Below are 24,194 nucleotides of genomic sequence, written 5' to 3'. Positions count from 1 at the left end.
AATAGATCATGGGTAACTAGAAGTGAAATAGAATTGGCAGTCTACTAAATTCCTTCTGTATCTGTATAAGCAGAAAAGTTCTAGGTAAAGTGAACAAAATCCTAACTCAAATTGCAGATGCAGAGAATCAATTTCCAAACTTGAGACAGTTTCCAGACCCAGAGCCCATTGAATGAGAAGGTCATGTCCCCTTGGGGAAGGATCCTGTTACACTGCCAAAAATTCATACTGTTAATCTTTCTCTCTGCTTTTCCCAAAGAGAAAGCACCACAACCTTTTATCAGAGTAAGGGTGCATTAGGGAAAAGAAATGATAAGACATTTGGGGGATTATTAGACCCTGGCTCAGAAGTGACACTAATTCCAGTGTTGTGGAATTTAAGAGAAGTTCAATTATTTGAGTATAGAGAGGCCAGGACTCAGGAATGATTTTGAGAAGGAAAAATGGTTTATTGACGGCCGGCCGGACTCGGGAGCTTTCTGTATGAATCCCGAGCCCCGAACAAGATTTTTAAACGTTTTTTATACAGAGAGGAAAGGCTAAATGGTCCCTTTGTTTCAGTTTTTAATAGGCTTTAATTAGCATAATCTTCCACATTTTAGGTAAGCTTTTAGCATGGACTCCAGACATTCTAGATAAGCCTTTAGCATATTTGGTTTTTGCATTTCCCCTAAATACTTAAAGTTTATAGCCCCCGCATTGTTAAACATTTTCTGGGACTGGAGCCCTGCCAGTCCCCAAGGGCAGGACTGCAGCCTCTTATCTTTCTACACTCACAAGTCAAACAGCTTAGTTATTTCTGAAGAGACAAAGAGCCTTCCACCCATAGCCCACATCATTCCCCCCTTTCTGCCAAAGATTAACTTGCTAAGCTTTGGCATAATTATTGTTGGAGCTATGAGGTGGATGGCTGTTTGTTGTCTTGACTGATTATTTATCAGTCTTTAGTACAGCATCCAGGACTGTTTTTAGAAGTTTAGAACTTTTCATTCTGGACAGCAGAATCTTGGGCAGGGGCCTCCTGCAGTTATTCTGCTGCCACTGGCACTCACGTGGATTTCCAGTCAGGTTCCAGATCCATCTATTACTTTTCTTTTACTCTTAAAGAGTTTACACCTTTAATTTAAAAGGGGTGCTGAAGGGAGACGATCTCTTTTCTGTAACTGCTTCTTGCTGGCCATGGGCTGTAGTCATTGCTTAATAAGGTGTAAAACTCTTAATTTATTCTAACTGGAGGAAGATGGATCTGGCATTTCGTACGAAGTTGGATGAAGTTTTCATATGGTTAATAAGATGTTTACTCTGAAAGAAACAAACTTAATTAAAATTTGGAATACTCGTTTTTTTTAAAAGAGGACACATTGGATTACAGAGGTAGACAAGGTTAGGTGCCTATAAAGATGGCACTCCTTAAAAGCTGGTGGGAACAGCATATATATTTTTTTAAGTTATTTATCTTTAGAGAGAAATTGCAACAGACACTTAGCTTTGTCTGAAGACACATTTTAAGCTGTTCAATGATTGACACTCATTCGCTCTGTCAGATGCTCCTGGTGAACTGGCACTCTTTGGGCAACTGGCTTCACTCAGGATTAGAACACTAATTTGGAAATACTCTTAGTTTTCACCTGTGGGAGTGATCAGAACTACAGAATAAAGATTTTTACACCTTGGTTTTCATTGTACAATTTTTAGCAATTTTGACTTGTTCAATAGGTGACTCACCATCAGCAAGCAAGCTTCACTTTTGCTAACTAGAGACTGGCTGAGACTGCCACTTTATTCTATAGACATGTTATTAACTGTTTAGAAAATGATTTTACCAGGAATTTAACATGTCTAATATACTTCTGCACTTGATCTAAAATAGAAAAGATAACATTACAATTATTAGGCATATATTTAGTACAGGATAAAAGTACAGTACTTAATATTAACTAATGTATTACTTAATGCATAAGGATTCAGAGTTGCCATTATTAGTTTTGAGTTTCAGGTTTGTAATACTTTACATGTTATCTCTCCATGAGAGCAGGCCATAATGCCAATTGTGTTTAAGTTTTACTTACAGTCTCTTGGTATCATGGCTCTACTTAGCATGTTCTTCAACGCAGTGAGCAAGTTGCAGCATCCTTCCAGTATTCCAGAGATTTTCTAGTATTCTACTAGCCTGGTGCATAGTGCTCTCTGGCACCATGGAACAGTGCCAGTCTGGAGGCGATATCCATTGTACACTTGGCTGTACCGAGTCATTATTGGCTGCAGGAGCTTGAAACTGTAATATAGTTTTCATCGACTTCAGGAGCAGAACCAGAGACTGATATAGCACATATTTTTAATTGAGGGGTCAGTGACCAGCCTAGCCAATAACTCACATGGAGAGGCCACTTGCAATGTATACAAGGCCTGGTTCGAATGCACAAGAGTTTGACAATGTTAAAGTTTATTCTTTGTTTTATATATATTTTAAACAACAACGCAATACATATATCAAATGACTATTTACTTACACAATTTTACTATGAAGATAACAGTAGGTGCTTTACTTTAGTAATAGAGGAAAAATATTATTTTTCATTGTTAGAATGAAAACAATTTTTCTAATAGAATTAAGACAACTTTTTATTACTATTTACTTAAATGTGTATTTTGCAGTGGCCTTCAGACAGGTTTATTATCATGAAGTTATTTCTGCTACTAATACTAATCTAAGTTTCTTTAGTTAACAATAACTTCTACAACTAGAACTATTTAAACATTTTCAGTTTGGAAGATGTTTTACAAACTCTTTATAATTGACTAAAACCACATTGACTAGCTACCTCATGTTTAAATAAACTTACTAAATTACAATTACCAATGAAAGAAATTTACTCTCTATTTAAGAGAGCATATTTACAATCTTTTCCCTTTAGCCTAATTTCACTAATGTGAACTTACAATTTTCAATTACAATTTTTATTACTGTAAAGATTTTGTACATATGTTAATTTAGTTTATAAATTAACTATGGGAGATTACACTCAAGTTAAATAAAATTGAAACCATAATAGTTTATGCAAGGAATGTTTTCTTTTTCTTTTACAGGAAGCTAAAAACTTCTTTTCTTTAAGTTATGAAAATTATTAATTTAAAAGCATAACTGACTACCAGGTTTTAAAACACATGCATACTGACTTCTAGGTTTTAAAACACATTACACAATTACTTAATTTTTTAAAATCATAACCCAGGAAAGATCTCTCTATAGTTTTTATGGACTTTCTTTTACTTACTGAAATTTGTTAATAGAGCCACTAATTACCTTATTTTGTTGGAAAGAAATCTTCTGGAAGAAAATAAGGCTCACTAGATTGTGGAGAAGAAAATACTTTATTCTCAATCTTGCAAGAAGGGGCGCAGAGCCAGATATGGCTGGTGCCCCGAACAAAGAAAAATGACACAATTTATACCCCTAAGCTTAGCATGCAAGCTCTTCCTGTTTTTCCATAGATTGGATACTTCAGAAGTTACAGCTTATCTGAGATTTAACTTTCCCACACAAAAGTTTGATTTAACTGCTTCTTCTATCACATTCCAACTATTTTAGTTTTTACCTGCTCCCCCCCTTTGTCAAATAAGGAATAGAATTTAGTGCTGAAATGGCACCGACTTAGTTAGCTCCTTCTTGGGCATCCTTCTACTGCCCATAGGACTGGCTTAAACTGGTCTCTTCTACTGCTGTCCAACCCAGGAGTGGGAGACTGAGGCAGCAGGCCGCCGGGTTACATCAACATTTTTCTTCTGTGAAAATTAACTTAATCTTTGTTTTGTTTTTTTTTGTTTGTTTTTGTTTTTTTCAATTTATGGCTGACAAAGGTTTAAACTGGGAAATTACCAGGCAAACTGATTTTTAATTCTCTAGCCTAGTAGATAGGTTTAATCTGCCACACCTAGTCTTGCCTTAAAAACTCTTGCAAAGAGGAGGCCCTTTTCCAATTGTTTCCATAATCAGATTTCTATGACTTTCTCATCTTGCTTAGTTCAATTTGGGCTTTAAGAATATTTATAAATATAACTGCATATTTAACCTCAACAATTTGAGCAAATAGGAAGACATGAATAGTTTGGCACAACAACATGACTTTAGTTACTTTAAACTTTTCAAAGACTTTTGAAACTCTTCTTAATTTGCACTATGACCATGCAGTTTACCACAAGAATTTTCTTTTTTACTTAATGGATTGTAATAACTAAAATGTTCTCAATGCCTTAGCACCATTTTGTTTTAGAACTTTATATTTTACTTTGAAATTAGCAGAATTTTGGATAAGTAACAAGATTAATTTTATATATATTTACTGAGGCTATTTGAAGCCTCAGGGAGACGGACTGCTTTCTCTCATGAATTGCCACTCTTAGGAACACTGACCGTCAAGGCAGGAGACTTCTCCCCCTCCACCCCCCTTTTGATTTTGGAGATAATAAAACTCCAGTGGCCATTTAACCTTATTTTATCAGGCAGCCATTTATTTAGTTTACACTTGAATTCATGAGAGAAAGGGTTACTAATACCAGAAGAGGAGACAGTGATGTCCCAGCTCTTTTCGATTATGAAATAACCATAGGCAAAGGCAAAGCGTGAGGTTAGGCTTGAAGTAACTATAAACAAAGGAAAGGTTAGTGTAGAATTTACACTTAAATAATAGTTTCAGGCTAAATTCACCCAGCTATAATCTCAGTTATTGTCTTTCTACTGTTTTACAATATAAATGCATTTATAAATGATTTTAACTCTTAGTTACAGTTTTTATTAATTTTTTAAAACCTATTAATTTTATAACACCTTTAAATACCTTTCATTCAACTTATAACATATTAAATTACTTTAATTTTTCTTTTAAAGTGAAAGAATAAATCTCTTGCAGTTAGTTTGAAATAAAGGCTACTTTTCAGGATTTGATTTCTAGAACATAAAATGTTCTTTTAAAAGAGGTAAGACTCTTCTTCAAACATTGAGGATATGATGAGGTTAAAGCACAAGAAGCTATTGATAAATGATTTTCTTTATATATTGATCTTACTCAATTTAATCATAAAAATTTCTCTTCTACAAACCTTCTACACTTTCAGTATTCATTCAGGTTCTGTCCCACACTCTACTCTTTCTAATAATCAATTATTTTATCTTAGGAGAAAATCATCTTCTGTTTCCTTAACAATAAAAACACATTCCATATATCCCACATACTGAGTTACCAGGCAAACTTCTTACAACATATAATTGCCATTAATACTAAACAAGTTTGTTAAAATAATGAACTTTTTTCACTTTAAATACTTAGTAGCATGTAATACCAGAAACAGTTTTTTTGGAAGTAAGTTGGCAGGGGAGATTGGCTGCCGAATAAGTTTGTTATAAAATTGCCTTTTATTATTATTATTATCAATTCAGTTTTGTTAAATAATGACTTTCTGCAATTAGCCACTTAAATACCTTAAACAATGCTTTGTAAAACTTTTATATTTATACCCTTAACACAAATTTTACCTTTACAGAACATTCTCTTACTTAAGGTTACTACAATACCTTCTAAGAACTTGAGCAGAATGCAAACGTATTTTGGCTTTGACACCCTAAGGAGGGAACTTTACTGCATTTATTCTGATTCTGCTTTTCACCTCCTTCACTTCCCCCCCTTCCAGGCAGTCGGGTGCACAACAAACAGGATGCGGCTTATGAATAGGAGGGTGGACTCACTGGAAAGGTGCAAGCTGCTCCCCCCTTTCCAGCTTTCAGCCAAAATGGGCAGACAGAACCTACTCAAATTTGGCAACTCTCCCAGGAACCCAGCCGCCCTGACTGGGACATTCTCAACAGACTTGGGTGCTTGGCACAGACACAGATGGCCTCCAAGCCCCGGCAAAGGGCCAGACCAGAGACAAGACAGCAGAGCATGCACAAACATCTAGACTCCGCAAACATCTAGACTCCTCAGCTTTTGCCCCAGAATCATTTCACTCCCTTGCCAATGGCAAGGGAGGGCTCCAGCTCAGCTGTAATTCTACTTTACATAAGGACACAACTCCGACACTAACATTGAGCTGACACAGACAGAAGCACAAAGGTCACTAATCTGACCCACAAGTTATATATTTATTTCACCATGGCTGCCCCCACAGCCATCACAAACCTCAGAACACTTAACATTTGGTATAAAGCGAATTCATTCACAAATTAGCACCATAACAAAAGATTTCAGCTAGACTTTTCCACTGTTTAAACTTTACACCCAGACCAAGCTCCACCAGAAAAGCCAATCCATTTTCCTGTAACCAAGTTTTGTTTTCCTTAATCTAGACTAATTTCCAGGATATTAGGACTCGAACCTATAAATACCCTTCCTATTAAAATCGAGACTCCACTCCTTTAGTGGATATAAGACCAGTACCAGATTCTAACATGCAGTTAGACAAACCCAAAACACCAGAGCTTTTCCCCGGTTTTCCTCCTTTTCCCAAGCCTAGAGAGAATGGCTTCCCCCCAGCCTTCTGGGGCTACTAGGGTTCTCTCGGGAGGTGATCAGCCTCCCCTTCCTAGCAATTAAAGCTAGGGCCTTCCAGACTCTGCTCACCCGGGGAGTCTTACCTTCTTCCATGTTCGGAGTTCTTTTTCGTTCCCAGAATCTTTCTCTTCAGACCTTCCATTGCCCTCGATTTTTGTCGGGAAGATTCTGGTGGAGCCCACATCTTTTCTGGATTAAATTTAATCCAGGGGCGCCCAGATTTGGGGTTCACCCGAGTCCTCCCGGCTTCCTCGGGGATTTGGAAGGGGCAGCAAAATGCTACCGTCTCTGGCCTTCATTTTTGTCCCTTCGTGGTCACCATTAATGTTGTGGAATTTAAGAGAAGTTCAATTATTTGAGTATAGAGAGGCCAGGACTCAGGAATGATTTTGAGAAGGAAAAATGGTTTATTGATGGCCGGCCGGACTCGGGAGCTTTCTGTTTGAATCCCGAGCCCCGAACAAGATTTTCAAACGTCTTTTATACAGAGAGGAAAGGCTAAATGGTCCCTTTGTTTCAGTTCTCAATAGGCTTCAATTAGCATATATCTTCCACATTTTAGGTAAGCTTTTAGCATGGACTCCAGACATTCTAGATAAGCCTTTAGCATATTTGGTTTTTGCATTTCCCCTAAATACTTAAAGTTTATAGCCCCCGCATTGTTAAACATTTTCTGGGACTGGAGCCCTGCTAGTCCCCAAGGGCAGGACTGCAGCCTCTTATCTTTCTACACTCACAAGTCAAACAGCTTAGTTATTTCTGAAGAGACAAAGAGCCTTCCACCCATAGCCCACATCACCAGGAGACCCAAAATGTCACTGCAGCCCACAAGTCAGGGAAGGGGCTTATGGAGGTCAGATGACTGATGGAGTTTTAACTCAGGCCCATCTCACAGTGGGTCCAGTGGGTCCCCAAATCCATTCTGTAGTTATTTCCCCAGTTCCAGAACGCATAATTGGAATAGACATACTCAGTAAATGGCAGAATCTCCACTTTAGATACCTGAATTGTGGAGTGAGGATTATTATGGCGGAAAAGGCCATGTGGAAGCCACTAGAACTGCCCCTATCCAACAAAATAGTAAATCAAAAGCAATAACAGATCCCTGGAGGCATTACAGAGATTAGTGCCACCATCAACGTTCTGAAGGATACATCAGTCGCGATTCCTACCATGTCCCTATTCAAATTTCCTATTTGGCCTGTGTAAAAAACAGATGATGTTGGAGCATGACAGTAGTTATAAATTTGACCAGGTGGTGACTCCAATTACAGCTGCTGTCCCAGATGTGATATCATTGCTTGAGCAAATCAACACATCCCCTGGTACCTGGTATGCAGCTATTGATGTGGCAAATGCTTTTTTCTCATTTGCCATTAGTAAGGACCAGAAACAGATTGCTTTCAGCTGGCAAAGCCAGAAATACACCTACACTGCCCTACCCCCATGGTACTTTAACTCTCCAGCCCTGACATAATATTGTCCATAGGGACCTTGATTGTCTGTCCCTTCCACAAGTGAGGTCACCCCTCGGGCTGAAGTGTGGCCCGGCGGGGGAGCGGCCGTGGCAAGCCAAGCCGCTGCCCCCATAATAGGGTGGCTGGTCGGACTCACCGCCACCCCTGAAGGAAGCTCGGCATGGGCGCAGAGTGCCCTCGGGTCTCCCCTTCTCGGCAGCCATGCTTCCGCGGCTGCCCCTCCTCCCGGGTGGCGCCACACGATGCCTGTGGGGCAGTACCCTTCTTCTTCCTTCTCCCTGCGCAGGCGCAGGGCGGAAAATTCCAGTCTGCCCTTTTCCCCTCCCCCGACAGCAGCAACAGCCAGGCGTGGGCGGAAAAATCCAGTCTGCTCTTTTCCCTTCCCCCGACAGCAGCAACAGCCAGGCGTGGGAGGGAAACTCAAGTCTTCCCTCTACCCCAGCAACAGCAGCCACCAATCCCTAAACCCTGCCCCTTCCCCCAGCAACAGCGACAGCCAATCCCTAACCACCACCCCTCCCCCATCCAGTACCGCCCACTGACCTTTCGCCAGCAACCAATCAGAACAGGACGTGGCTTCGACCAATCAGCCTTCCCCAGCCCCTATAAAACTGTTGCCTCTCCCTCAATAAAGTGGACTTGCGTGTTTACCTTGTCTCCGCGGTAGTTCTTCTGCCATGCGCCCTCCAGTCCTGAGGGCCCCCGACAAGGGCCTGGCCTCCCTTGTCCCCAGTTCATCGCCTGCTTCTCCGGGCGACCCCTTCATCGCTGGCTTCGCCGGGCGACCCCATCAGCCGAACCGTGCAACCCCTGTGAGACCGATCCCTCGTCTGCTGCCGGACCGACCCCTTGTCCCAAGCGGGACTGACCCCTCATCCCAAGCGGGACCGACCCCTCATCCAGAGCTGGACCGACCCCTTGTCCGCAGCCAGACCCCACCTCTACCGACCGAGCAAGCTGCCGCAAACAAGAAATCACACTGGTTCATTATTTGCATGATATCATGTTGATAGGACCAAGTGGGCAAGAATTATCAAAGACTCTAGATTTATTGTTAAGGCATTTGTGTGACGGATGATGGGAGATAAATCCCACAAAAATCCAGGGGACTTCCACCTCAGTGAAATTTCTAGGTGTTCAGTTGTGTGGGGCTGGTTGAGATATCCCATTTATTTCTTTACTTAGTTTTTCCAAAGTTTGCCTCATATTTTGGAGCGCCCTGGTTAGATGCATAAATACATATGATTATTCTTTCTTCTTGATAGATTATTACTTTTATTAATATACAGTGCCCTTCATTGTCTCTAACAATAGTTTTACATTTAAAGTCTTCTTTGTCTGATATTAGTACAGCTTCTCCCACTCTTTTTTCTTTATTGTTTGCATGCAAAATCATTTTCCAACCATTCACTTGCAACCTCCTTGTATCCCTTGCTCTAAGGTGAGTTTCTTGTAGACAGCATATAAATGGGTCATATTTCCTTAAACATTCTGCCAATCTTTGTCTCTTGATTTGAGATGTTATTTCATTAACATTTAATGTTATTACTTTCAAGGCATTATTTATATTAGCCATATTTTCTTTTGGTTTACACATGTCATATGCATATATTTTTTAATTCCTCTTATTATCTTGTCAATTATTCTTATTTATAATATTCCTTCATACACTCTGTTCCCACTCTCTTTCTCCTGTTTTTTTTTTTTTTTTCCTTTAATCTGCAGAAATTCCCTTTTGTATTTCTTGAAGGGCAGGTTTCTTTTTGACAAGCTCTCTTAATTTCTATTTTTCTGTGAATATTTTGAATTCCCCCTCATTTTTTGAATCAGCTTTGCTGGATAAAGAATACTTGACTGACAGGTTTTTTTTTTCTTTCTTTTAGCACCTTAACTAGGTTATACCACTGCCTTTTTGCCTCCATGGTTTCAGATAAGATATCATTGCTTAATCTTATCAAGCTTCCCTTGTTTATGACTATCTCTTTTCTCTTGCTGCTTTCAGTATTCTCTCTTTTCCTTGAATGTCTGAAAATTTGATATGTATCTGTTGGTGTAAGCCTGTTAGTATTTATACTCTTTGGAGTTTTTGCTGCACTTCCTTGAAATGTGCATCCATGTCCCCCAAAAATAGTTGAGAAATTTTTGGCCATTATTTCCTCCATCACCCTTTCTGCCCCCTTTCCCTTCTCTTCTGCCTCTGGGATAATCATGTGTAAGTTTTTGCATTTCACGTTGTCATTCAATTCCCTGCTGATATTTTCCTATCTTTATTTATTCTACTATCTGTCTGATTTCAGTTGTGCTATCTTTTATATCAGTAATTCTTCCTTTGCCTGTTCAAAACTGCTGTTATATGCTTTCATCATATTTTTTTTAACAAATCAATCTTATTGATACATATTAATAGAGCATAAATCCATCCAAAATGTACAAACAAAGATATCTGGTAAAATCACATATCTGTGAATTCATCACTTCAGTCATTCTTAGGGCACTTTCATTATTCCAATAATAATAAACAAAAAATAAACTCATCACCTCTCATCCTCTCTATGCTTCCCCTGCTGTACATAGCTGCAATTCTCTTTCCTTCTGTATAGTATATGTGTATATATAATTTGTAAAAACAATCATTTTCCAATATCAAATATATTTGTGTTTTACATGAAGTTTTACAATCTTATCCAGTCCCATGTTACAGTTTTTAGATTTCCTTCTAGTAATATACATAGCCTTATACTTTCCCTTTCAACCTTTGTCATACTTATAAAATAGTACTGCTAGTTACAAACACCATGATTTTCTTTCACCATTTCTTTTCCAAAGATTTACAAACAATCTTAATATCAATTCTGCACAGATTTACACTTAGCTTTCCATTCTCTACCATTCATTCTATTTTCTGGTGACCTATATTCTAAGTATTACCATATATACATTTTTTGCATTGTGCAATTCATCACCATCAAATCTGTTATTTTTTGTGTATATTTATGATTTCTTCAGTATGTTCCTGCAGTGTCTTTTTAATATCCTTTATCTCTTCCTTCATTTATTAAGTTGATTGTTGATATTTATTTGGATATCCATGATTGGTTTTTCCCCATTCAGCATCTCTGCCCATTTTTTAGTTTGTTGATTAGACTGGCCATCTATTTCAGTTTCTTAGTATGGCTTGTAATTTTCTGTTGGTTTCTAAGCATCTGATAATCTTGATGGGTTTATTCAGATGGTTAGATTCTCTTCTTATTTTGGATTTTTAAAAATTTTATCTTGTGTTACTTTCCATTTTGCCACTTGATTCCACTTTTTCTATGTCCCTCTAATTGTCTGAGTTCCCTTAAAAATTATTGAGACCATAGAAATAGAAAGTGAGAAGAGAAAACTAATACTAGTAATAATTTTAAAAGATAGAGAAGGAACCTTAAATGAGCTGGGAAAGTAAATAAATAATGAGTGAAAAATCATAAGAAATACACAGGAATAAGAATTAAAAGTTGGAATACAAATTGATAAAAGAAAAAAATGTAATAAAATAAAAGACTGGGAAGGTGAGAAGAAGAGAGTGTAAAATAAAAAAGGCCAAACCAGAAAAGTTGAAATGAAAGAAAAGCAAGGAAAAATGGAAAAATGAATGAAAGAAATAAAGAAACTAAGAAGAAAATAGAAGGAAAAGAAAACACTGAAAGTGAAAAGACAACAACAAAAAAACCAAACAAACAAAAAACATGAAAATCAGGCTTTCCTCTTAGGCCCCTTGGAACTTTCTCTGGCTGCTGGTACTCATCATGTAATCACTCCACAGCCTGCCCTCCACAGGTAAGATATCCCATTTTGGCAAATCAAATAAAGAATTTTAAAAAAATGATAAAATTAGAAATTAACAGATCTAAAAATTCTAAAGCAAACTAAAAAAAATAATCCCTCAGTCTATATGTTCCCTGTCTTAGGGAGCCTGGCAACCTGGTAGTCATTCCCTGGAATCCTTCTCTTAGGAGTGACTGGCAATCAGCCAATGACATATGTAAGGTAGTCATTTCTCCAGGGAGATACACCCGCTCCACAGTTTAGGTAGGTTTCTGAAGTTTATCAGGTTCTCCATACTGCAGTCCCTCAGGCAAATTGGGCTTCTAACAGTTTGCTGGAGCCTGGCTGATTAAGTGCTCTTCTTGACCTGTCACTGACCTAATACCTTTCTCTCCAATGGTGGTTGAATGTGACTGCCTACCTGATGAGATCTTCCCTCCCCTAACCCTGGGGTCACTTCAGTGCTGGCTGGGGTCTTTTTGACTTTCAAAGGGGACATATTAGATTCAGAGTTTTCACATTTACTTGATTAAATAATGATTAAGGCTTTGATTGGGCCACATCAGTAGGATGCCCCCAAGGAGGCAGAGACTTACAAAGAAAATGACATGGCAGAGGAGAAAGGTCAATTTTTGATCCTGGAGCCCAGGAAGTAAGCACACAGAGAAGCAGATTCATGAGAAAAGAGAGAAGGCTCCATTAGACACAGCAGAGCCATTCATCTGACCGATAACAGCTAGCCATGTGGAGAGAGCAAAGCAGTTGAGCTTGGAGAGATATGAACCCCAGAAGAGAGACAAGACTTGTCCCAGCCTGTGGCTGAAATTAGAAGAAGCTGGGACTATGGAGCTTTGAGAGGAAGAGGAAGACTGAACCCTCACAAACATCACCCCCCATCTTGAATCAACATGTGACAAAGGACTCTGGATGAGAAAGTACATCTTATGGTACCTTGAGTTGGACTCTTTAGTGCCGTGTGACTGTAAGCGTCACCCCCAAATAAATACCCTTTATAAAAGCCAAAAAAAAAAAAACCCCACAAAAATAAATAAATAAATAAAAATAAAGGAGACTTAGTTAACTGACTGAAGAAAAGCCATTCTCTGCTCTCTGTCATATCCCTCTTCCTTCAAAGGAGAACGTTCTTTTCCATTCAGTTGCCCTCAGTGAGTCAAGGGTTTTACTGGGGCTTTCTGTCTTGAGGGTGAGATATATGTGCCATTCCGAGTCACAGGTTTTCATTTGGCCTCTTCATAGTTTTCATTTGGCCTCTTTGTCTCTCTGTCTTTCTCCTTCCTGGGTGATGTGATACTCTTCTGGTCTGCAGATCCCCAAAGCAGCTCCTCTGGAAAGCTTTTTGCCTTTCCACCACTGCTTTTGTGAAAGCATTGTACCCTGCCTATCTACTTTAATACTATCTTCCTAGAAGTTCCCTGGGAAAAAATTTTGACTTGCAACTTTTCTCTTTCAGTACCTTAAATATACCATATTATTGTGTTCTTGCCTCCATGGTTTCTGATAAGGAATTGGCATTGAGTCTTATTGCATATCCCTTGTATGTGATTAATCAGTCTTCTCTTGCTGAGTTTAGATTTCTCTCTATTGACAGTATTTGACATTTTGTTTGGTTAATGTCTTGATGTAGTTTTGTTAGGATTTACTCTGTTTGGAATAAGTATGTTGTTCTTCTTCAACATGTATATATTATGTCTTTCATAAGATTTTTGAAAATTTGGACCATTATTTCCTCAAATATTCTTTCTCCCTTATTTCCATCTCTTCTATTTCTGGAACACCCATGACACACAGGTTTTTGTGCTTCACACTGTCACTCAAATCCCTGCAATACTGCTCACTTTCTTCTCTTCTTTTCTCTGTCTGTTCAGTCTGTGTTTGATTGTTGTGCCTTATAGTTTGCTAATTCTTTCTTCTCCCTGTTCAAATCTGCTGTTGTATGCTGCAGGTTCATTTTTTTTTTAACCCCCCCTTGTGGCTTTGTGTGTGTTTGTATGTGTGTGTGCTGTCTGCTCTCTGTGTCCATTCACTGTGTGTTCTTCTGTGTCTGTATTTATTTATTTTGCCTCCCCCTTTGCGGCTTGCTTGCTTTCTGCTCTCTGTGTCCATTCACTGCAGGCTCCTCTGTGTTCTCACTTGTCTCCCATCTTTTTGTTGCATCACCTTGCTGAGTCAGCTCTCTGTAGCATTTGTGGGCCAGTGGCACTCTGCAGCATCTGCAGGCTGGGTGGTGTTTCCACAGCATGCATGCAATCCTTCTTTCACAAGGAAGCCACGGGATGCAAACCAAGAACCTCCCATGTGGTAGATGGGAGCTCATCTGATTGAGCCACAGCTGCTTCCCATGCTGGTTCATTTTTAATATCTTTTATTTTGTCATTTTCCCCCATGATTTTCTTTTTATATTTTCAAAATCTTCTTTAGGCTCAAATATTGCCTTCTTAATATCCTTTATTTTTTTATGCATATTTTCCTTCATCTTCCTAAATTGATTTTAGAGATTTATTTAAACATCCTCAATTAGTTCTTACAAATTCTGTGTCCTCACTGAAGTTTTCATTTGTTCCCTTGATGGAACAAGGCTTGTAATTATTTGCTGATGTCTTGATGGGTTTACTCTGAAAGCTTCTTCCTCTTGCTTAGAGTTTACTGATGATTGACTTTGTATGAAGGCTATTTTTGAAGCTTAGTCTGCCTTATTTTATACAATGAAAGTGATCCATGTTTAACCAATAAAATGTTTTGGCTATTCTTCATCTGATAGTTTCCCTGGATATGTGGTACAATTTGTCAGAAAGGATTCCTCAGTGTTTCCACTCTAAGTCATTGCATGCATTATCTTCACAGAATGAAATGACAATTAGAAGTTTATTGACATGGTAGCTGCTGAGGGTAAGGAGAGGGAAGAAGAGATATGATGTGGGGGCATTCTCAGGACTTGGATTTGTCCAGGGTGGTACTGCAGGGACAGATGCTGGGCATTGTATGTCCTGCCATGACCCACTGGGTGGACAGGGGGAGAGTATAAACTACAATGTAAACCACTATCCATGTGGTGCAGCAGTGCTCCAAAATGTATTCACTAAATGCAATGAATGTCCTATGATGATGAAAGAGGTTGTTGATGTGGGAGGAGTGGAGTGAGGGGGATGGGGGATATATGGGGACCTCATATATTTTTTAATGTAACATTTTTTTTAAAAAAGAGGAAAAAAAGATTATTGATGACATTACCATAAGAATTCAATGGAAAAATGTTATAAATGCTATTGTATTATGGATAGAGAATGAAAACTTTAGATTTTATAAATAAATGGTGTTAAGAAATGGACAATACTTTATAAAAATATGCTAATCAAGTTCTGGTTTATTATGACAGTTTCTCACAAGCCTTTCTCTTCCATCCTTCCTGACACTACAAAGAGCAGATATGAATTAATAACTGACAACAATCAGATAATGAAATGTTGAAAGATATTGAAAAAGAACACAATATAACCTATTGGTGAATAGGGAATATACGGGAGCATAGGTCAAGAATATATGTGGAGTTCTTGAAGCAAAGGAGAATGGGGGAATGGGGTGTTCTCACATATTTAAACCTCTGAGTTAGCAAGTATATTAGTGGGTCAGAATAAAAGTGGTGTTTACAATTAGGAAGATGAATGAAAAAATCTGCTCACAAATATCAGGGTTCCAAATCAATTTTCTCCTCTTTTCTCTTTCATTGACCAATGTGGATGCAAAATGGAATGACCAAATAATTTAACTTACAGCTCTTGCATGCTCCTCACTAATGTTCAATTTCTTGAATTCTCATCCTGACATTCTTTTCATATATAGAATTCCAGAGAAAATTTGCTATAGCAAAAACAGAAATGTATTTCCATATAGTACTGCAAAAGAAAAAATAGGAAAAGCTCCTTAGAAAAATCACCACAGTCATACATTTTAAAATATTAACAAAGATATCAAAACCTACAAGAAAATGCATAAAAGATAATAACCAAAATATTTGAACAAAATAACTGACCCTCACAAAAAGATATACTTAGAAGGAAAATGCAACATTAAAATTGTGAAACAAATACAATATATTTATATATAATCTTATAGAATACATAGGTGCTGCCACATGAAATAACTGAATAGTTACAATCCAGAAAACAAAGCAAACAAAGTGTAAATAAAAGATAAGAAAGCTTCTAGAGAGAAAAAAAATAAGTATAAAGTAAAAGAAATTAGACTATCTAAGTTCATGTCACAGACCCAGGGTTCAAAAACTTGTAAAGTTATATGATTTTTATCTAAATTCTATATTCAACAAAAATCAAGAATAAGTGCAAAATATATTTTGATATATGAAATCTCATAACTTTTACTTCCTAAGCATTATTTCTGAGGCTGAAATAAAATTCCATTTTGACAGCTGTATTTGAGATCACCGAAGATCTTAATATAAATCAAAATGATATATGTCAGAAAAAAACAATATTTTAAAAAGAATGTAATCTCAACCAATCAGTGCTAAAAATACCTAAGTATGCTAATTTAATTTTGTTAATATTTAGGAAAACCCATATACTCTTGTTTTCATTAAAACATATAATTTATTTTGTAGTAGTTACAAAAAGCGTACAAGCAATATACAAAAACATGCCCATACAATATTTCAAAAGGGGAAGTATGCAAACCATAAAGGGAAAATAGCTTTTCCCTTCACTTCAATTTTGCTTTCTTCCAAAGAAGTAACTGCTGTTAATAACTGAGTACATATCTTCACAGATTATTACTAATGTGTATGGTTGGATAATATTTGTCCATCTGCCTGATTATCATTCTGTATTTTTAATTTACATGTGTTCACATTGCATATGCTGTTTTGGTTTTTAATGGAGGTTTTTTCCCCATTATTGAAAAACTTAAGAGAAGTATGTCAAATAAAACTAATTTCTGGGGGGATAAAATTAACAATTCATGATAGAAAAAAAAAATCAACACTGGGCCATAGCAGAACCCAGAGAATATATTTGTATAATTAAAAAACTCCAGGTGCTTCATAATTGACCTTTTAATACAAAATGACCTATTAAATTTGTAATTTGTGATTCTTGGTGTTGAAACCCATAGGACAAGGTAAGAAGTCTTCAAACCTTGAGCTGAAATCCATGAGGGATTATTTGGCTTTTGAATCACTCTTTCCTTGTCTAAGAGGTAGCAGTATCAACAGTGCCCACTTTCTGGACAGCTTTCTTCTTGGCATGATGAGCCTATAGAATTGCCACAGCTTTATCCACCTTGGAGCGGAGGCACTCAGGGGACTCCAGCATGTGCAACAGCTCCAAGTTGTCAATCTCCAGCAGCACCTCTGTAATCTTTCCAGCCAGGTTCAAGTGTGTTGTTTGGGCGAGCAGGAACAAATGTCCTCCCAGCATCTGCTTCGGTTCCTGGGGTGCGGAGGCCAGCATGGAGGTGGTCAGGAGCTCCTGGCCCTGCACATGGACTGCAGGCTGTGGTGCCTGTGGAGGGTGAACTGCAGCATGAGGGCTGCAGATGCTGGAGGCATATTTGTATGGTACAACAGCCTGAGGAACAACAGCAGCAACTGCAGCATGAGGTGCTAAGTTCCGCACAGCTGTGGAAACACCTCCAGACTGGCAGTTGTCAGTCAGCCCTTGCTGGGTGGCACCAGCCCCACCAAAGTCCATAACCATGTGGTCTGGGTGCTCAGACCTGACCCTCTGAGTGGTAGCAGAGAGGCCATGAGAGGCCAGAGCATTACCAGTTGGAACCAGATAGTGAAGAGTTGGATGAGGCTAAGATTGGCATATAGCACTTGGCATTCCGTGGAAGGCTTGAGATCTCCCAACTTTTGCCAGGGTGGATTAGGCCTCATCTGTGCTAACTGAGTTGGTGTGTAGTATGGAGGTCTTCCCTGAACCTGTGGAACTGTCAACACAAAGTAGCCACCAGTTGTAGGCTGAAACTGATTTAAGATGACATTGGCAGGGAGTGCTTGCATTCCTGCCACCTGCTGCACATACTGGCTGGTAAGGTGAGCCTTTCTCTCTTCCTTCTACTCAGCCAGGGCATCATACAGTGGCTTGGAGTCTACGAAGTGTCCATTCATCTCAGTCACTGCCTCGGTTGCCTCTTCAGGAGACAAGAAGCAGAGAAAGCCAAACTTTTTGCTTCTCCCATCCTCCAGCATCACCTTAGCAGTGGAGATTGAGCCAAAAGGAGAAAATACTTATCTTAACTACTCATCATCAATGGTGTCATCCAAGTTCTTAATACAGAGATTCACTTCCTGATATCGACTAATTCTCTCCTGTTTCAGCTGCTCAGATTTTCATTTTAACACAGCCTGCCATTTAAGTTTCTTCTGTGCATGGCTTACAAATATGACTTTCCCACTGATTTCTTTTCCATTCATCTCTTCCAGTCTTATTGGCAACCTTGTGTTTTTCTTAACTCACAAATCCAAAGTCACTATCTTGACACTTAGGGTCCTACCAAACTCACTGAATAGTTCTTTAAGACTCTGAGCATCCACCTCTTCCCCAAAGTTTTTGATATACACCTTGGTGAATTCCTTCACTTTAGCTCAAAGCTCAGCTCCCTGCTCTTTGTGAGACTTAAATCTGCCCATTGCCATCATTGAAGAGCACCACGTTCATCTCCATGACTGTGTCTTGAAGTGGACAAAATAACTCTTAGAGTCGTTCTCATCACATGCCACCTCAGATGACAGAATGTTTCCAAAAGCAGAAAAAAATATCATAAAGTGCCTTATTATCGATGGATTTGTTGAGGTTCTTGCTGAAGATGTTTCCCGCACCAGATTTTCTCAAAGAGGGATCCCTCTGAGACCACATGATTTGGATCGGTTTTCCTTTAATCACATCAAAACTCTGGGGGTCCAGGGCCCTCTCAGCGTCAGCCAGCTGCTGGAAGTCAAAGCCAGTCTTATTCTTACTTGCTGGAATTCAACTTTATTTTTTTTTGATAGAATCTGTATTTTGGTAATTGTGGAACTTGAGCATAACCCATGTTGACCAGTGGAACTAATTTCACACTTTGAAGAAATGATATAGCAGATTCACTAAGGCAGTGATCTCTTAGTCTAGTATAATAGTCAACAGAAGACTCATCATATGGTATATGAAGGGTATATAATATTGTTAAAAGAAAAAAGTCAACATTAAATTTATAATCTAATAGATTTATTGAGGAATTCATATATTGGGCAGAATCCCATTCAGAAAGTGGAAGGAAGCTCTGATGAGGGAGTGAAAAGCTAAAATTGGCCAATCTGAAAAGTTCCCTTTCCTGCACCAAAACTGGTTTATTAGCATGCATTACTTATTCGCAGTTCTGTAGGATGTATTCCATTTGTCCTTTTTCTTTGAATTCCCATCTAGATCAATTATTTTTGTCTTTTATTGAAGTCTTTTTCAGAAAAGAGTCCCTCCCTGCAATATCCAAAGTAGCTTGCCATTTTTTTTTTTTTTTTACTTATCTGTGTCCCACAAATTGAACATTGTTCCAAAGATCTCATTGGAAAGTTGACCAAAACACTACCATCACTGCCACTGAATTCTTTTCTGGTCAGTTGAGTAGCATGGTCAGTCATTTTGATAATTTTCTCCTTTTCATTTTTTGTTTTGTTTCATTTTTTTATTCAAGTAAAATTCTGTAGGTAGCTGCTAGATCACATTTAGGGCCAATTGAGTGAGACCCTTTGTGTTCATTACAACAGAATAAACAAAGGCGAACACTTACACAATATTCACATTGACTTTTGGAAAAACAATGAATGTCAAAACTAATACTAGCTAAAAACTTTCATCAAATTAAAAGTGAAGGAAATATCTTTAATAGGAAGAATATACCAAACAAACAAACAAACACAAAAACAGAAACAAGCACTACTTTTCTGGAGGCTGAGTATATAACTATAGGAATGTATCTCATACTTATAGTCACCTTAAACTCTATAAAATAATGCCTACATCAAGATGTTATAGAGCAACAATCAAATAAATGGACTATTGAGGGAGATGATGCTTGGAAGAATGGATTGTCAATGCCTGCGTTTCCCAGTTTTTTATCTTGTTCCATGATGGCATAGTTGAGCCTACACAATATGGAGAAACTGCACTTAGGGTAATGACATCATCTTAACAATATTATTTACCAATATAAGCTCCAAGACATTTCTGTTCATAAGAAAGACTATTTGACATATTGTCAAACTGTATACATTAATAATAAATTTGAAAAAAATGAATATATACACACTCACAGTAAGCACAAACCAAAAGCTCATGTGGCTATATGGTGCTGTTTTAGATTATTAAGAAGCTCAAGCAGATAACCTAAAATGGGCTGGCTTTTAACAATGGGAATTTATCAGTTTACACACTTACCATTTTGAGGCTGAGAAAAATGTCCAAATCAAGGTATAATTAGGACATGTTTTCACTCTGAAGACAGGCTGCTGGTGATCCTGGACTCCTCTGTCACGTGGCAAGGCACATGGAAGCATCTGTTTGTCTCTCCCCTCTTTCAGATTTTGTAAATTCCAGCTTCTTTCCTCCATTGGTCTCTCGCTTTTCTCTCCATATTTATCCTTTTTATAAGAATATTAAGACCCACACTGGGCCACACTTTAACTAAAATATATTAATCAAACAGCCCTACTTACTGGAGGTGTACACCCACAGGAATGGATTAGCTTTAAGAGCATACTTTACTGGGGTGCACCCAATTCCAAACCATTACAGGCTGTATTCTTATCAATGTGTATGGCTCAATATTAAAGTTATTTGCATGATAATAGACAAAACAATGCTAAATTTTTATTCATCTACAATCATAGCTTCTGAATATATAATATCTAAGATGATATATCACAAAGGAGAATTTTAAAAATCCAAAATTTCACTTGGATATGAAAACATAATTCAGTAAGTATAATAATCATTAGACCACCATCAGGAAAGCTATAAAAGTTTTGAACAGTACAGTTGACTAACTTCTGTTGGTATAGAATGTACATTCCAGTGTATGTTGAGTAGTTTGAAATAATAAAGTGTGGGTTGTGTGAGCCTAGTTGAATTAAACAGTAAATAAATGAGAGAAAGGTATGTAGCACATTTCAGAAGGATAGTGATACGTTCCTAACACAATCAGAATGACCCACCATACCATGATTGTGAAGATTGAATGATAATTATTGTAGAGCTTCCTAATATGTGTGCACTTTGTGTCAGGTACTAGTATAAATGTTTTACACATTCCAATTAGTTCAATTCTCAAGAGGCAAATGAGGGTGGACACCATTGTTCTCAGGTGAATAAACTGGAGGATCCACAGGCATTTCACACTAAGAGCCCTCAGAATAATAGGGAACTGTGATTTTCTTTCTAAGTGATTGTCCCGTTAATCTGCATCAATTCTGGTCATAAGTTAAAATATGCCAGAAGGTCTTAACTATAAAAAAGTTCTATTCATGGACAGACTTTTCTTGGGTCCTGTTCTCTAACCATCTATAACCAATTATCTCATTGAAATTGCCCATGGACTCTGACTATTACTGGTGCCAAAGCCTGAGTTGCCAGGGGTTTTCTCTGATGTCATTGGAGACCCCCTTTTGAAAATAAAACTTAAGATGAAAGCTCTTGTTACCGTAGAAAGGCTCCATCTAGAAAATCCAGATATTTTACTTTTATAGGTCAGTTGAAACCCAAATTATAATAAATAATTTGTACTAAACATGCCCATTCATCCTTGCCTGCAGGCAGGACATCACTGGACCTTTATCAAAAACTCTGATGTGTCTGTTCAGTGTAAGAGAAAACAATATTAACTTCTGAGGCTTTATTTTTAACTCTTTCTTATTCTCTCCTCCTTATCTTCCCTTCAAAAATCACCCCATTTTTTTCTTGCACTGCTCACTTGATTTTTTGAGAGAAATTCTCACGGGGACTATTGTAATGATGTGAGAAGTTTTTTTTTTTTATTCAATGCAGTAAGAACTCAGCTCAAGCAGTTTTAGAAGAATTTATAGATGTTCATGTAAGCAAGGAGTGAACTGATTGTACAGTGAGCAGGGTCAGGTGCAGCTCTGTACACTGACTAGAGCTTCCATATGCAGAATACTAATTTAAATGTATACTGAGATTTAATCCAGATGGGATGTGTTTTACCTAAAATGAATAAAAATAGTAATTTGTGTATATTATTGCTGACAAATTGATAACGTAAATAATTATTGGCCTAATATTTGCTCAGATAGTACAAAAGAATAAGTGAATCCCTGTCATAAAAATAAAGTGAGTATATAATGTCTTATACTTCAGATGCAATTTTAGGGCTTCCTCCTAGCATATCATGAAATCCATAAAAAATTACTTCATAATTGATTTCTACACCTTCTAGACAAATATCTGAATATAATTCATACTTAAAACATCTCAAAAGATAGACTTATTTAAAAATAAAGTAAAGATTATAAGGCTATCTCAATTAGTAAATAAACAAATTAATATATTTAAGACCAAAATATGTCTTCTATTTCCTCAAGTCTGGGCATATAAGGCATGTTTTGGCTTGTATGCCCACAGTTTGGTGGATGGGAACACCTGTGAAATAATCTAGTTATCTCAGGAAAACTTGACTCTGCTGGTTATGCTCTTGCTACCTGCCTACTGTTTAAGAAGAGCATCAGTTTTACAGTCTCTTTATCTGTACAAATCATTTTATATTGTTATACTTCTTTTAACAGAAAATCATATTAACAAATGCAGGATGCTTGCATTCTTTTACTTCAGTGTTTGCTTTTAAAAATAATACTAGTATGTATTTAAGACAGTAGAAATGTTAAGTGCTGAAGGAACCCCATGCCTAATTCCCATTTTATGCTTTTTACTCACTGATTTAATTTTCTTCAGCATTGCTACCATTATGAGAAACTCTTTGAATTATTTTACAAATATTAAATTCATGAAGTAGGTTTTTTAAACAAATTTTATAGAAAAGAAACCTGAGAGTCTAGGATATTTGTGAAACACTCCGTAGTTACATAGCAATAAATGGCAGAGTCAGGATATAAAACATAAATTTTCCTGAACTTTGCATAAATTTAACTCTGCTGTATCGATACATCAGAAATTCAAGCTGGAAACCTACAATTGATTGGTGATTGTGAAGTAATAAAATGTTCACTCTGTGTCCAACTGTGAAATCCTGATATATTAATAGAACATTTTGAAGGATCCTGAAATAAAGAGGATCATAAAGCTTTTATTCTTGAGATGAGGAGGACAGTCTGAAAGTGACACTGGCCTTGCTAGAGGTAGCAGAGGTTCCATATGTTGTAAGTAATTATATTTGTCAGGAGAAAAAGGGAATGCTGAAACAAATATATGAAGTACAACACCAATAATTAAAGAGTAAAAGTGTAAGTAAATATGAAAATGTACATTCTTTCATTTCAAGTTAAAAAGGAAAACCATTTAACCAACTTCAGAAGAAAACATTCTTCATGTTAGGATTTGGTACTGTTTTAGCAAAAGGCAGTTATGAAAGGAAACATTGTAAATGAATTGGGTGTGGATATGATATTCATTAATGATCCACACTTCCTGCAATGTCTTTCTATCTCAGCTTATTCAAGTTCTAAAAGATGTCTAGATTTTATAGGAAAACAAAATAATGTAAGATTCAAAACCAAATAAACAATACACAAAATTTAGTGAGCCTTATATTATTAATAAATAAGTACATTTTAGCCATAGGTAATATCTACTGACCAAGAGTAACAAGTGACTTTTTGTTTAACAGAAAAGCATAAACACCTATTTAATTCAGAGAGTACGTGGAGAAGCATGAGAAAGTTATGATACCATTTAGTGGCAACCATTGACCTCAGTGAAAAAAAGAGAGAGAATGAAGATTGGAGTGGTGAATTGGCCTTCAAAATAGATGGTTTCCTTCACCTTAAGAAAATGCATGAAGTGGAAAATGAATGAAAATATATAAGAACTATTTAATAGTTAAATTCTAAATTTATTAGGACAAACTCTCAGAATATTTTAAATCAATAAAGCAATGTATACATTGACATTGAGTAGAAACTGGGAAAATCCAGGTATTTTACTTTTCTAGATCAGTTGAAACCCAAATTATAATAAATAATTCTGAGTTGAAGTTAATGGATACTATTGAGTAAGGGTAAGAATATTAAGATATGGAGCAATATGGAAAATAGTTTAAGCAGTTCTCATGGACACCTAATAATGAATATATAGGACATCACTGGAGAGATGTTTCAGCTCTCACG

General features: G+C 37.3%; 1 pseudogene; it reads right to left on the bottom strand.

Moving 5' to 3' along the window:
- Positions 1-17,052: 17,052 nt before the first annotated feature.
- LOC101422191 (polyadenylate-binding protein 4 pseudogene) lies at positions 17,053-20,094 on the bottom strand (annotated as a pseudogene).
- Positions 20,095-24,194: the final 4,100 nt, after the last annotated feature.

This window comes from Dasypus novemcinctus, chromosome 17, assembly GCF_030445035.2.
Source record: "Dasypus novemcinctus isolate mDasNov1 chromosome 17, mDasNov1.1.hap2, whole genome shotgun sequence".
Lineage (NCBI taxonomy): Eukaryota > Metazoa > Chordata > Mammalia > Cingulata > Dasypodidae > Dasypus > Dasypus novemcinctus.
Note: the sequence above shows the minus strand (reverse complement) of the source record. Positions and strands in the feature narration are given on the sequence as shown.